Source organism: Amblyomma mixtum, chromosome 6 (genome assembly GCF_055824585.1).
Source record: "Amblyomma mixtum isolate Tamu chromosome 6, ASM5582458v1, whole genome shotgun sequence".
Lineage (NCBI taxonomy): Eukaryota > Metazoa > Arthropoda > Arachnida > Ixodida > Ixodidae > Amblyomma > Amblyomma mixtum.
This window is the reverse complement of record NC_143017.1, coordinates 143,724,765-143,739,327: the sequence shown is the minus strand read 5'-3', so window position 1 is coordinate 143,739,327 and position 14,563 is coordinate 143,724,765.

Genomic DNA, 14,563 nt, shown 5'->3' with positions numbered 1-14,563 from the left:
GAAACTGGCCCCAACACAGCAATTTTGTAAATGTGCCCGTGTGCTTTTTTACAGGCCTTTCGCTAATCGGTAGGTGTTGTGTGCACACTTTCTTCTGTCTTTCATTTTCTGTCGTCCTCTGCTTCGCTGGCTTATATTTGCTTTTTTTTTCGGGCTCTGATATGTGACATGATTTTTGTCTGTACAGAAGCGAATTAGAAGTAGAAAATCTGGCACAAAAACGAGCCCTCAGTTGTTGCAACGTTTAGCGCGCCTCCTTCTGCGGGTTCCACCTTAATAACATCGTCTTGCACAGAGCACAGGCAAACAGGCAACCATATACGTTCTTTCGGCCACTTTCTTTTCCGCGCGCGTCAGCCTTCCTCCTATACGCATTCATATTGGCAGGCAAACTTGCAAAAAGAAAATACCAAAGGGCGACGTCGTCAATCCTAACCGGTAAGAGGGTTTAACTCCGTAGTCGTGCTTCGATTCCGCCTGCGAATCTAACGAAAAAAAAAACGAACACATCAATACACAGACACACACTAAAGAACCGAACCGGAAATGCGCTACCAGGCTATGAACGAAGCGCGGTGGAGCATTCTTCGCCGTTCGCTTTCGCCGGCTTATTTCCTTGCTCTCCCCGGGTTTGTATATTATGCTCCGGAAACCGGATGATGGCGCCGCCAAAAGAGGCAGTTCGATTTGTCATTCCCTTTTCCGATTCGACTTCCCTCGTTGCACGGTACCCATACTGCCTTCGGCAACGGAAGCTGCGGCACTGCTCGTAGAGCGCACACGGAAACATTGTGCCAATTCCGTGCCCACCGTTCTTTGTCGGTCCTTTTGGCTTGTAGAGATTTCAACATCAAACGAAGCGCTGGTGAGCCAGTCTGCTGAGGCGTCGCTGGCAAGAAAGAGTGTTTTCTGGAAGCGGTCGGTTACTCTTTTATGCCAACCCGGCGAACACAAGTGTTGTTATCACTTTGCCCAGGGGCGAAAAGAAGCGAACGGTACAAGTTTGTTGCTGAGTAGTGCCGCGCTCGGGCAGTACGTTGCTTGTTTCCCGCCAGAAATGAGGAAGCATCGAAGCAGGAGTGACACCTTTCTGGAGGGCTGAAAAAGGACATGAAATATACCGTCCTTATAACCGCACTCGTACAGAAAGTTACGGAACAAAAGTGTGCGGATGAGAGACAAGGACCGTTAGGCTGAAATTGGAAGCACTGAAGAATAAAGGAACCGACCATTTGGAGCTCATTAAGCTAGACATTGACTAAATTGAGGTTGTTACCTTTGGCGTTTAAAGGAAATGCTCACCTCGAGGGCCTATTAGAGTAGTGTGGTGTAAAATTCCTAAATATCAGGGCCGTTAACCAAAGTCCTCAAAGTCATCATCTTTTCCATGACCTCGAGCCCATGGGCAAGGAATAAACGACATCGTCTTCTGTGGGCTCTTTGGCTTTATTCCTTTTAACACTATTCCTCAGGCTAATTGTCAAGGAGCGCGAGAATTTTTATTTATTGTGGCTAGCTTTTGCTGCCCAGAACGAACGCAATGGCAAGTCATGTGCTTTTCGGTTGTAAATAAAGGTATGAAGTCGGCTACTTTCCGACCCTAGTGTTATTCTTTTCTTTTTTTTTTGCAGAATATAAACAAAGTAATCCAGAAACACGTATAAATTCTTTATATTTGCTAACATACCATTGAAAAGACCCCAGTCGCAGATAAAAGAATGCTAGATTCATGCGACCGAAGGCAAGGAAACCAACCAAGGGTATTCATTTGCATGTATTATAGTCCCTTTCCTAGAAGGTTGCTGGACGGGATATGGTGCACTCTTTGGACTCGCAACTGTTTGCGGGAAGAACAAGAATCCTTACAACATTAAGATTTGCAGGCTAGTTGGTTCATTCTGAAGAAGGGTGTAACTGCGCTTAGGGGTTAAGACACATGAAGGAACACGCCGACTTTCAGAAGCGCTTCTAAATTTCGTGTGCTCCTTCATGCGTTCTAACTCTTTCGCGTAGCTATACCCTCCTTCCAATAAGCGGCAGCTGGAACCTTCGACTGAAAATCCATGAACATCGCACATTTTTGAGAAAAGGGGCGCAGAGTAGTACTTCAGAAAGGCATCTATAAAGATGCCCTGTTCGCGTGACAGGTCATGCAGCCACGTATTAGCCTTCTGGCGGGTCTACAAGAAGGCTGCTGATCGCACACACGCACCCGGAAATGGTACCTTTCGATCGCCACCAAAACCAATTGTGCCACGTGCTACGCTTGTCGGCTCTTTTTATATGTACTGTTTCTGCGTAAACATGACGGCGCAGAACTGCCAAAGCAGCAAAAGTCACGCCACTAGTATGAGGAGCGGACTTGCCCTATATATATATATACCTGCCTGCCTTCCTCTTCTTCCAGTCGATAGCCCACTCGCACAACAGAGGACACCAGGACAAACGTATAGAGAGCACGCGATCCGAAAAACAATTCCGCACTGAACTGTGGGAGTTTTTAGAAGCAAGACATCAAGTTCAAGAGTTCTGGAAGCTTGCAATGTGCCTTGCAATGCAGCTGTAGCAAAGCTGAGAAACTTAGGGTTCAAGACAGCTTGTGTTGCGTCGCAGTGACGTTAACGTGATCAGACGTCGTACAACACAAGGGCCTCTTTGCATTTCTCTTTAAGTCAGAATGCGGCCGCGGCCAGTAATGGGGCCCGGGACGTTACGATCAGAAGCTGAACACCATATTAACTAAGCCGCTGCGGCGGTTTTTTAGGAAGAAAGTTTTGTTAAATAAATGAGGAGTAACGCAGAAAAGATTACTCCTTTTTTAGGCATTTCGCGTAATGCAGTAGAAAGTCGGTGCAGAATCATCGACACTCGAGGCATTATGATTTTACCTAATTACCACATCACCATACCGAACCCACACGGAGTGACTACGATTGCTTTATTGACGTTAGGGGGAGGAAGATTAGTGGAGAGGAAAGCGAAGATTTTCAGGCACTGCAGCCTCGGATATGTTCCTGCTCATCGTGGCAGATGAGTTTGAAGATGTGCTCATTTAGGTTGCGCAGAGGAGTTTTTTCCGGCCTTTTGAATGAGCCCGTAAGGGAGCACACATTTGGTGCGCATAACAGCGGCTATAATGCTATCTAAATTGATCTCAGTAAGAAAGCCTGAAGTTTCTTTTGTGCTCGGTTTCGCTGACGAGTAAAATCTCGCTTTAAAGACCAGGACCTTCAAAATCTCTCACCCACTTGAGGATAGAACGGCTATTTGCAACGACGCCCAGCTGTCGCAAAAGAGACTTTCCAACTTAAAGAGGGCGCTCTAGTTTTTAAAGTTACCTGCAAAAGAGCAGCGTTAAAAATCAACCCTCTTTTCTTGTGTGCGTACCCCATGCCATAACTACGCGCTGTCGCACCAGTAACTACAATCATCTCAGATTTCGTTTCATTTATGTCGAACCGTTTAGCCCCCCAAGCGGAGCGCATTGGAGCGCTCGGCTCCATTTAGACCCTAATGTGATATTATTGCTATTTATTTCAAGCAAGCTTGGACTGAGAATTAAATTTTTGCCCCTTGACGGGTGTTCCACTATTGCTGCCACAGGGATCCAAGAAGTTTTTAAGTGTTTGCGAAAGAAGGGTGGTAAAAGACGGAAACGATCAGGGTCTTCACGCACAGTCGTCCTCACTTCTTGAACTTTTTTTTTTTCTGCAGAACTGTAGTTTAGTCTTTTTCTTATGAACGGCCCCTCTCCTGAAACATGCAGTTCATTTAGAAAGCTCAAGGAAGTGCGGCAGATCCTTAATGGAGTTCGAAATGACGGGAAAAAGTGCCGGTTTTTGGACTTGGAAGTTAAAATAGCACAAAAAGGCAAACGCAATAGCTGCACTCAAAAGTTACGCATCGTGATCGGTGGTTCCGCACGTGCGCACTTTTTGCGCATTATGCTCCCGGAATATTCCTTTTTTCAGGATTTGCGAAAATGGCGAACAAAAAATGATTCCATTGAAGTGGCGACCATACAGCGCGGCGATCAGCCCGGAAGCCGCATGAGGATGCTCCGGAGCTTGAAGTTTAACTATTTAACTTTCTATGTGTCATGAAAGCGAGTGCAGTTGTTCTCTCTGTAGCACACCACCTTGCGAAACGGATCACTTCTGACCATTAGTGAATCGCGCCGAGTTACAATAATTACTTTCATTACATTATGATTTCTGCTCCCAAGCTACACGAAAAAATAAACCGACGGAATGTGGATAACCCAATTTTATCATGTTTTTTGATCTCAGATAATAACATGGCCGAAAAAAATCTATTGAATCGACCGAAGATAGTGAGAGCTCTTGAAATTACCAGTAGCTGTCCGCAGGGAGACGGGTACCAGACATTGAAGTTTCATCTTCCGAATACTGCGTGCGCAATTTATGGGGATGATTCAAGAGAAGAGATGTTCAATAGAACCTTATTCTTTTATGCCACGGCTCATTCATTCATAGATAATTTATTCATTCATTTTCGTGATTCATTCATTTTTGCGGCTAATTGCGGACATGGCACGGGTCAGACCCGTGGAGTTAGTTCTCGCGTGAAAGAAAAGCATCGTCCTAGTGGGGAACAGAGTATGTACAAAAAAAGTAGAAAATGAAAACGAGAAAAAGCAGAGAGAAAAGTTGAAGGAGAAAGCTGAGAGAGAGTCCATAAGAACGGGAAAAAAAGAAAAAAAATTCTAAGGATGATTACGATTCTCTCTAATGAAAAATTTGAACGCAGCTCTGTAGGTGTCTGCGTTGGCTCATGGTTTTGCTTTGCTCGGTTGTCGGCACGTCTGGCAACGATATTAATTCGATAGCAGGGTTAGTTGAAGAAGCCGACGATATGCAATGCGCAGAGGGCGAGAACGTGTATATTAACTCGATAATCATTATTAGTAGAAGAAGGCGACGGTGTACATTCACAGCGCAAGAGTGCTGCAGATGGTTTAGAAGAACGTCAATTTGGGCTAGATGGTGCATTATTTGTGACAGAAATGGTAATAGCGCTGCAATAAGACGTACACAAGAAAGACTGACACAGGACACGCGCTAACTTCATCTGCTTTTATTTACTGCAAAGCCAGCAAATATATAGAAAATTCAAGGCATGCGCATGGAGATACGAAGGCGCGGAAGCTTTTGGAAGCATACCACATTAGGAAGAGGGGATTAGATTGCGTGAGTGATACCTCGGTTCGCCTTTTCAAGACTGAGATATCATCTTGAACGGTTTTGTTGATGCCTGTTGTACCGGTGTTTTCTTGCGCACGCCTTGAATTTTCCATATATTTGCTGGCTTTGCAGTAAATAAAATCAGATGAAGTTAGTTAGATGAAATCAGATGATGTCCTGTGTCAGTCTTTCTTGTGTACGTCTTATTACAGCGCTATTGCCATTTCTGTCTCAAAGAGTGCTGCAGTTTAGCACGAGGCGTGATCGGATGCAGCGTTAGCCTTGTGCTCTCAGTTTCTCGAGGCTTATTGTTTTGCTTTGCTGGGTCGTCGGCACGTATGGCGACGATATTAGTTCGATAGTAGCAGTGGTATATGAAGACGACTACGTGCAATGCACAGCACGAGGCTGTGTTGCGTGATCGGCTGTGGGGATAGGTTTGAACTCCGTACCAAAATTTTAAATATACTCCATTCCCTGTACATGAGTGCGTTTGTATCCGCTATGCACCCTGGACAATCCCCCGCCGTGGGCATGTGCCATTAAGTCTGAGGACATCATCATCATCATCAACTCCGGTGCAGTGGTCAGTGCAGCTTATTAGTTCACGGCGCCGCGGTTTTGAATTCCAGTCGCGGCAGTATATATTTTCTTTATTTATTTATAGCTTGGCTCCGTCACACCGATGGCGGCGACGGGGCTCAACCCACGAACGGGCCCTTCAGTGCTGCGCTCGAAAATAAAAGGTCACAATAACATGCGTAAGGCGAGAGAAATGTTTAAAATGCAGCGTGTAGGGCGCTGCACTCACGCGGATTGTACGGCTCCTGGCGCAGCACGTGCAGAATAACATTTCGTGGACGTCGACAGCCGACGGTCACAGTTCCGTCAAGATCAACTTCATAATTCACGGTGCAGACAATGCGTAGCACACGAACTTCTTGGAGACCGTCCGGAGTTGCAAAAGTAGTTATTTTTTTTTCTATATATCTCGTCAACTTCTATCTGCCAATATCGCCAATATCCGCTTCATAGGTCGACCGAAGAAAAGTACTTTGCTCGATGAGGTCTGTCGAGGGAGTCATCAATACGTGGCAGTAGATAAGCATTTTTTTCGTCCCGATACTAAGCTCCGTGTACTCGACGCAGAAGCGCAGCGTTCCATCCTTCTTTTTTTTTTTTTTACGAGAACCAGAAGTGATGACCGAGGACTGTTCGATGGTTGGCCTATGCTGTCATTGAGCATCTCTTGGGTCGCTCTCTGCGAGAGACATGATAAGGCAGATGATTTACTAGGCGTGCACCATCATGTGCTGATTTTTCGGTGTTTAGTGATTCGCGTCTTACGTACCTTAGATAACGAGGTAAAGCAGCCTTTAAACTGCAGCAACATTTCTTGCAATTGCCGCTATACTGCTGGTGGGAGGGCTGCGTTTACGTCGACGCGATTCACTGCCTCTTGTTGAACTCCACCAGGCGTGGTTTAATGGCACGTAAAGCACAACCACCTCTTGAGAAGGGTCGAAGTGACCTAGGGCTGCGCCCCGAAACAAATGCCGGTATTTATTGCTAAAATAGGTGATCAGAACCTCTGCGCGACCGTCATAGAGAAAAGCCAGTCCTCTCGCTACGTCAACACCCAGGGCAAGAAAATGAGAGACATTCGGCTCAACAACCCGTTGTCCCCGATGTGGCTCGTCACAGGTCACTCTAGTCAGGATACTTGCACGTGGGGGCACTGTAACACTATCATCGCAAGTACGCAGCGCAGCTGAGGAATTATCTTTGATTGGTTTTTCGGTAGACAGCGCGGTTGAAAACGCCACAATACAATTCCAGAGGCCTATGGTGGAGCCGTGATAGCGAAGGAAATGAAAGCCGAGAATCATGTCCCAAGAGCATTCACGCAGAATGGGGAATGCTCCCACGAATTTAAGACCATGCACTTTGTCTCTGGCTGCGCACATACCGAGGCGGTGTGACAACATGCCCTCCAGCTGTGAGTGTCTTGGCTCCTTCCCACGGCGTCGTAAATCTCTTCAGTGTCGTCGCAATCCTGCCGCTGGGGTTGGTTGGTAGTGCTGGAGGGAGGCGGGAATGAAAACAAGGAGATTGCACACAAAGAGAACTTGCAGCGCACTCCATCAGGAGCGAAAGAGCACTTTTTAAGTTTTGGAGAAAGATGAGACAGCGAGATGCGGGCAGCAAAGTACAAACGTTGCTTCGAACACTCTTTCACTATTATACCATTAAAGCACCCGTTATGCATAAAACAATTTTTTTTTTAACGCAGATGCATGGTAAATTTGTGCTTCTTTACTAAAGCGCTTTTCAACCCCTTTAAATCAAGAAATGAAAGGAGTACTTGCAAACGCCGTACCGACTTAATCGAACGAAGCACGCTCGAGCGAAAGCATTTTCGCACCAAATCTTGTAGAGAAATTTTTGCTACATTTTTCAGCCGGCGTTAACGGACCCTGTATGAAAAATAGTGCTTGGCAAAAAAACAAACAAAAAAACGAGGGCATTCGAGGAAACCTTACATGTACTTATAAGTACACCGTGGCTATAGTGGCGTTCGCACGAAGTAATAAAGTTGGCTCCTCCGTCTTCGAGTGAACATGAAGCAAGCATTTGTTCACTGGCGGTTTCATTTTTTGAAACAGCTTTCTACGCTGTTTATGCGACTTGTCTATTGTAGCTATTCGACTTAGGTAAGCTGCACATTTGCTCAAAATCTAAAAAGCAGTGAATAATAGGTGGAGAAGGTTATGTCACTTGTTCGCAAAATCGCATAAGAGAGTATATCAGGGGACAAACATCACGACCTATGTACGCTTGATATACAACCATACGAAACGCCTCGGGCGTAGAGCGTGTACATTCGCGAGCGCCCGCGGCTAGTATTCGTCACTGTCAGCCAACAGAGTGCAGAGGACGAGCTCATGCGCCTCCGGATTCATTCACGTCAATTTTGCTTAGCCCCATGAAACAAAATGCCGAAAGAACTGTCGGGAATACTGAAGAGAGCGCTCTGTCTGAGCCAGCATCCCAGCCGCTGAAAATGCATTCAGAAACACCGCCGCTTTTGTGCTGCTGAAAGAGAACAAAAGCAAAAAGAGCTTTATTGCCGAGGAGGTGGTTGTGTCTTATTAGGCTGCGTAAGCCTCTCCTCATTGATCTCATGCGCTTGCGTCTGCGATGCTCACGTGCTGATGTGTTGCTTATATAAGCTTGGCCGTCTAGTTGTTGAATCACTCTACCCGTGATTGCACGTGCTACTCTGAGTTCCGAATGAGATTTTCGCACAATGACAACGAAAATAGTCGCGGACGTTATGAGAACTTTTTTGATGTGCTGTCTCCTTGGCTTCTTTATCTGAGTTTCAAGTAATGCCTTTCCTACGAACTTTCGCGTTCAGTCCGACGTGGCGCTGTTCTTTTTATACCATTCCTAGCGCCACCATCTGCATGTGCTCTCTTGCACTACAGTTTCACACAGCAGATTGTAAAGCATGTAAAGCTTACTATTACTTAAATGCAGGCGAAACTCGACATTTAAGATTTTAGTTTAACTTGACAAGTAGGCTTAACTAAGCATTTTGGTTACGGCCCAATATGAAAAGTGCCTATTAGACGCGCACGTTATAAATGGGTCGAGAGATTTAGGATGTAACGTTATAACAAGGAAGAATCTCCAGGTTTTTCTTTTTAATACAGACGATAAACTGGATTGATGTGGAGGCCATGGGATACTATTCTTTTTTCACCCGCGAACCTGTTTCAGTTCTGATTGTGTTTTAAATCGAAGTCAGTTTTCTTTCAGTATCATATTGCCATATTCCAGGGCATCCTCGTGGCGCCATCTCCCGGCCGCACTGCCTTAAGCGCTTTTTTGGCCAGCCTTGGCCATGGTGGCGGGCAGTGCTTCTTCTTCGTCGTCGCTTCTTCGTGTTTCGCTCGGGAGTTCGCTGCTGCCTGGCGCTTCTCAGTAAAACGTGTCCTGGCTGTCCCGACTGTCTAGCCGTGACATATTTGGTGGAGGTGCTCGGTGACGTCCCATGTACACTGATTCCAAAGACGCCTTTGAAGCCAGTTCTCAGTGCGTGGACACAACCCCCGTCCACAAAGCGAGCCGCCGCCTGCGAGGCCTACAGCCAGAGTTCAGCGCCCTGACAAAACCGTCAAGGGAGATGATGTCAACCACTGGTAGCCAGACCATTCAACGTTTTGCAGCTGACACTCCGTTCGTACTCCACGCGCCCCGGTCACCGCCGACGTTCCACGGTGACAGGTTCGAGGACGTTCAATTCAATTCAATTCAATTCAATTCAGTTTTTATTCAACATCTTGAGGATGTTGGCTGCGCCGACAAAAAGCCAGAGAGAAGGCTTGACAGAGGTCGACGCACCCTACAATAACTTGACAGCAGCACCAGAATGTTGTACAGTACACGGCAAGTGAGCACACAGGGGAAAAAAAAAGTACAAATCATGAGTAAAAATCTCCGTGACACGAAGTGCCGACGGTACCTAGGGTTACACCAATCTAGTTGCCTTATTTAATGAGCACGGAAGGGTATAGCAAAGCATTTGGCGACCGTAATTCGTTCGAGTTTTTGGCACGAACCATGTGAAACCAGTACGTGTGGTGTACTTCTGTTCTTTACATTTTAAGTTCGACAGGTTCATCATAAATGAATTGTTTTGTCTAATACTTGTTTTATACCGCCTTAACAGTATACTTTCAAAAACTTGTGGGAGGGGGGTAATGCTAAGAGATGCAAAAATCGGTTCGGTGTGTTCAAATCGTGAAGCATTAGCAATATTCGGAAGAATTTTCTTCTGAAGTATATGTACCCGTTTAATATTAATAAATGATGTTGTGCCCCATACCAAAATACAATAATTAACAACAGAAGAAAGCAGTACATTGTACAGCATCTGCTTAATATGTTTTGGTAAAAGGTATCGCAGTCGGGACACGATACCAGCAACCTTGGACAACCTGTCCCTGACCTTTGAAACGTGTTCATCCCAAGATAAATGTTCATTAAAAAGCACTCCTAGACTTTTGACCGTAGGAACTATTTGAATGAATGAGGAACCCATTTTCAGATAAATTTGTGAGACAGCAGGATCCTTATTGCGAGTTGAAGATTGGTTGGCCTGTTTCGACCGTGTGGCAGCCTTCAACCAGTGGGACGGTGAGCGCAAGTTGAGGAACGTCTACTTCGTGCTAGAGGACTCGGCAAAGATCTGATTCAAGAACCACGAGACCTCTTTTGCCACCCTGGGAGGTTTTTCGGCGTGAATTGCTCGCGACATTTAGCACCATTGAAAGAAAAGAGATGGCGGAAGTCGCTCTGCACTCGAGGTCGCAGCAGCCAAATGAGAGCGTCACCGTGTTCGTTGAGGACATGATGCGCCTCTTCAATCGAGCCGACCCTGCTATGGCCGAGGCCAAGAAAGTGCGGCACCTAATGAGGGGTTTTAAGGAACAGCCGTTGGCTGGACTTGTCCGCGACCCTCCGAGGACAGTGGCCGATTTTACAAGGGAAGTAATGAGCATGGAGCGGTCCTTGCAGTAACGCGGCGCGCAGTACGGCCTGCAGGCTAGTATAGCAGCCGCTCAAATCTGCTGCCCGCTGACGATCTTCGAGAGCTCGTCAGAAGCATCGTTCGCGAAGAACTCGCGAAACTCCGCTTCGAAGTCCCACAGGCCAGCGTCGCTGCACTGTCGGAGGCGGTGCGGGATGAGATCCGGTGAGTGGTGCAGCCAGCACCAGTTGTTCCGGAGCCGCAGCCCTACATAATGTCCTACAGCGAGGCACTTCGACGGCCTGCGGCTGTGGCACAAGCTTTTTCACAAGCGCCAGCTGTGCAATACCCATACCCAGTTGTGCCCACCACTGTGCCGCAGGAATTCCGGTCCGCCATGCGTAAAGCGGACGTGCGGCGAACGACGAGGAACCGGCCACTCTGTTACCACTGCGGTGAGTCAGGCCACATCCTGCGCCACTGCCCCTACTGTCGAATGGGTTTAAGGGGTTTTGCTTCAGACGTGCTCGACCACGCGAGCGACCTCAGGAGATTTAGCAGTACCTGACATCCAACTTGCAGGCTCTCACCGTGCCGCGACGTCAGTCTAGATCCCCATCGCCAAGGAGATTCTCTTCTCCCAGCCGCCCGTCGACTTCTGGCGAATTCAGAGACACGTACCCACGGCGGGAAAACTGAAGACGGCGCCACGAGAACGCCCTGGAATGTGGCAATGCCCTTAGAATGTTGCTACTGAATTTCTCATTCTATTCAAATTCTGGCAAAACAACTGCGTAAAATTTGTCATACTGTTAAATCGAAGCGAATTCGTATACAAGCTGCCGTGGTGGCTCAGTGGTTATGGTGCTCGGCTGCTGACCCGAAAGACGCGGGTTCGATCCCGGCTGCGGCGGCTAGAATTTCTTTGGAGGAGAAATTCTAGAGGCCCGTGTACTGTGCGATGTCAGTGCACGTTAAAGAACACCAGGGAGTCGAAATTTCCGGAGTCCTCCACTACAGCGTCAATCATAGCCTGAGTCGCTTTGGGACGTTAAATCCTATAAATCATAAACCTAATTCGTACTCAACTACCGGTGCAGTGGTGCAGCAGTTAAACGATGCGCCTCTACACTGGCTGGTGTTATTTTTTTTTTCAAATACAACCTAAGACTAACCTTGAGAGGCCCAAGATTCTCTTCCCGAGCAAGGCAACAAGGAATAGCTTTCGCAAGCCTCATTTTTGCACTAATAGTTCTTTCGCGAGGCTGTACATTTTGCCTGTAGGCATGGTGTTGCCTGAGTCACTTTCTTCTTACTTAATTTCATTTGTGCTGACTCATTCCTCATTCAGTGTCTCCTTCGACTCTCCTACAAGTGGACAAGCTAGGCAGAGATAGGGACGGTTGGGAGGTGACAGCTGGAAGAGGCAAATCCCCTTAGGCACCACCTAGCAGGTGAAGGCTTCAAACAGATGCCAACGGTACCGCACACTTTTCGCCTTCACGACCCTCCTATTGCTGTCGAATTAAAAACCCGAAAATTGTCTGTAGAATTGTTCTCAAGAATCCATTTATTGTAGCCAGATGGACGGTTGCACTGTATGGCTACCTCCCCCGGCAGGTGTGTGTGCGGAAGAATGCGTTCACATTTATTGTTAACAGTACTGCATATTGGTACCACACTTGCCTTCAGTAAGTATTTCACTCTCTCCATTCTCTAGAAGATAGCGAATGTTCTTGGATTGGAAAGGGAAGTTCCGGGGAAAGCACTTATGTAGTGCTTCTGCTTTCATGACTTCACTATGTCCTCAGTGTGTTCTATTACAGTTCCGCATCATTGAAGACATCTCACGGTGCAGACGGGGCACTCACTCACCGTTTTTTTTTTTCAGGAGCAATTTCGAGTTGTTTCAAAGGTGATGCGCAGAGAAAGTTTTGGTATCAGCTTATCAAGTGTTTGCCCCCTACGCCTCCCCTACTACTCCGCACCCTGTTTTGGTGACCGTTATAATAGTACAAGACTTCGTTCTCATTGATTCCGCAAGAGACAGCGGTTGAGCAGAATATTGCTGTGCTTCTGAAGCACATTGAATGCATGAAGCTTTCGTCGAAAATGACGTTCTATTTAAACAGTTTCTATGCTGAGATGTGCAGTTGAGCACCGGTTATAACAAAACAGCAGTGTGGAAGTCCGGTTTCTTCACACGCAAACTAGACATACAAAAATTCGGGAAATTGTGAATGGCACAGCAAAACGTGAGAAAAGAATTGCCTTCCGCTAGAATTATAGAATACACTGGAAAAATATTCGGAACGAGAATATTCCTGTAATTTCTATCTCTGTATGTACGCAGTCTCACACATGACAGGCGTTTTTATCATTTCTTGTTCACATGTTCATAACTACGTGCTGGTTTAGAGTAATAAAAACTGCCGTTCGCTGGCTAGTGGTGGCGGTGCAGCCATAGTGGCGACGAATGCGCATGCGATGCAACAAGGTTTCAAAAAAGAAATCATTGGAGACGAGGGCTCTCTTCTCACTAAGCGGACGAGGGCGTTTCTAATAAAGTTTCTAAACTAACGAAGTTCAGTGATTCGGGAGTATGCGGGCGAAAGCTGACCAGACCTTAGATTAGAAGAAAGCTTTCAGATGATCCGATCAGTGAACTTTACAGAAACGTCTGCCGGGAAATCTGCGCAAGATTACTGCGACACTGTTGATGAGGAACTGCCACAGACGACAAACTCTACAAGGGTAGATTTGTTGCTTACAATTCAAAGCGGCTTTAAACCTTCCTGCTTCCGAGTCTTGCGTTCGTTCCAAACTTAACGCACTTGCTAAGAAGGCAACTCACGAAGGTTGAATATCACATGGTGGTGATAGAAAGAAAAAAAAATTCCACTCTGCACTTGTGAAAATTTTGGACCTGCTGCTGATAACATTTTTAGTCGCTAATCTAGAGCCGACCCTTCTTCACTACTGACAAATGTGATGGTTATAAGCAAACAGGAGGGTATAATAATTTCAGGGGTTTAACGTTCACAAGCGTCCCGTCGGCTATTAGAGAAGCCGTAGTGAAGGGCGGCGGAATAATTTCGACCGCCGGGGCTTCTAAGGGTGCTCCGAGAATTCATATAGAACACAGGTCCCTCCTGCGTTTCGCGCTTGTTAAAACACAGCCGCCGTGGCGGATATTGAAGCGGAATCAACCTATTCAGTAACCGACCACGCTAACCACTGAGCTACCGCGGAGTTGCAGATTGCCGAGCATATTTGATCACCCAGATGCATCTTCAAAGTTGTTCGCGTCTCCTAACTATATGGAAAGCAGTTTCCAAGTGCTTAGTTTTGGAAAACCTTTTTAAATCTATGCAAATGAAGAGGAGAGTATATTTGCCTAGATTTCAAAGGTTTTTGAGATCTCGGCTCTGAAAAAGTGTTCTCCATATAGTTAGTCTATGCAAGGAGCTTTAAAGCTGCATATGGGTGATGATAGCAAGCATTATCCTGGGTTTTTGCACCCACGCATATAACTCGGAACTAACATAATTCGGCTTGTGACTCTGAAAGAAGTATAGATATGTGATCTAGTAATAAAACAATTTTCATCAATATGCGGCTCTATTTGCAACGCACGAAATTATTTTGACATCAACATATTTTTATCTGTATTACCACAACGCTTGATATTCAGCAGCTGTAAATCTTTCTAGAAGGAGAAATGAGAAGTGCTTTAATGTTTCTAACGCAGAAGGTACGACAACTAGCTGCAAATTTTTTCTTTTGTTCAGGAAACAATTCTTAACGCATATATAAGTGG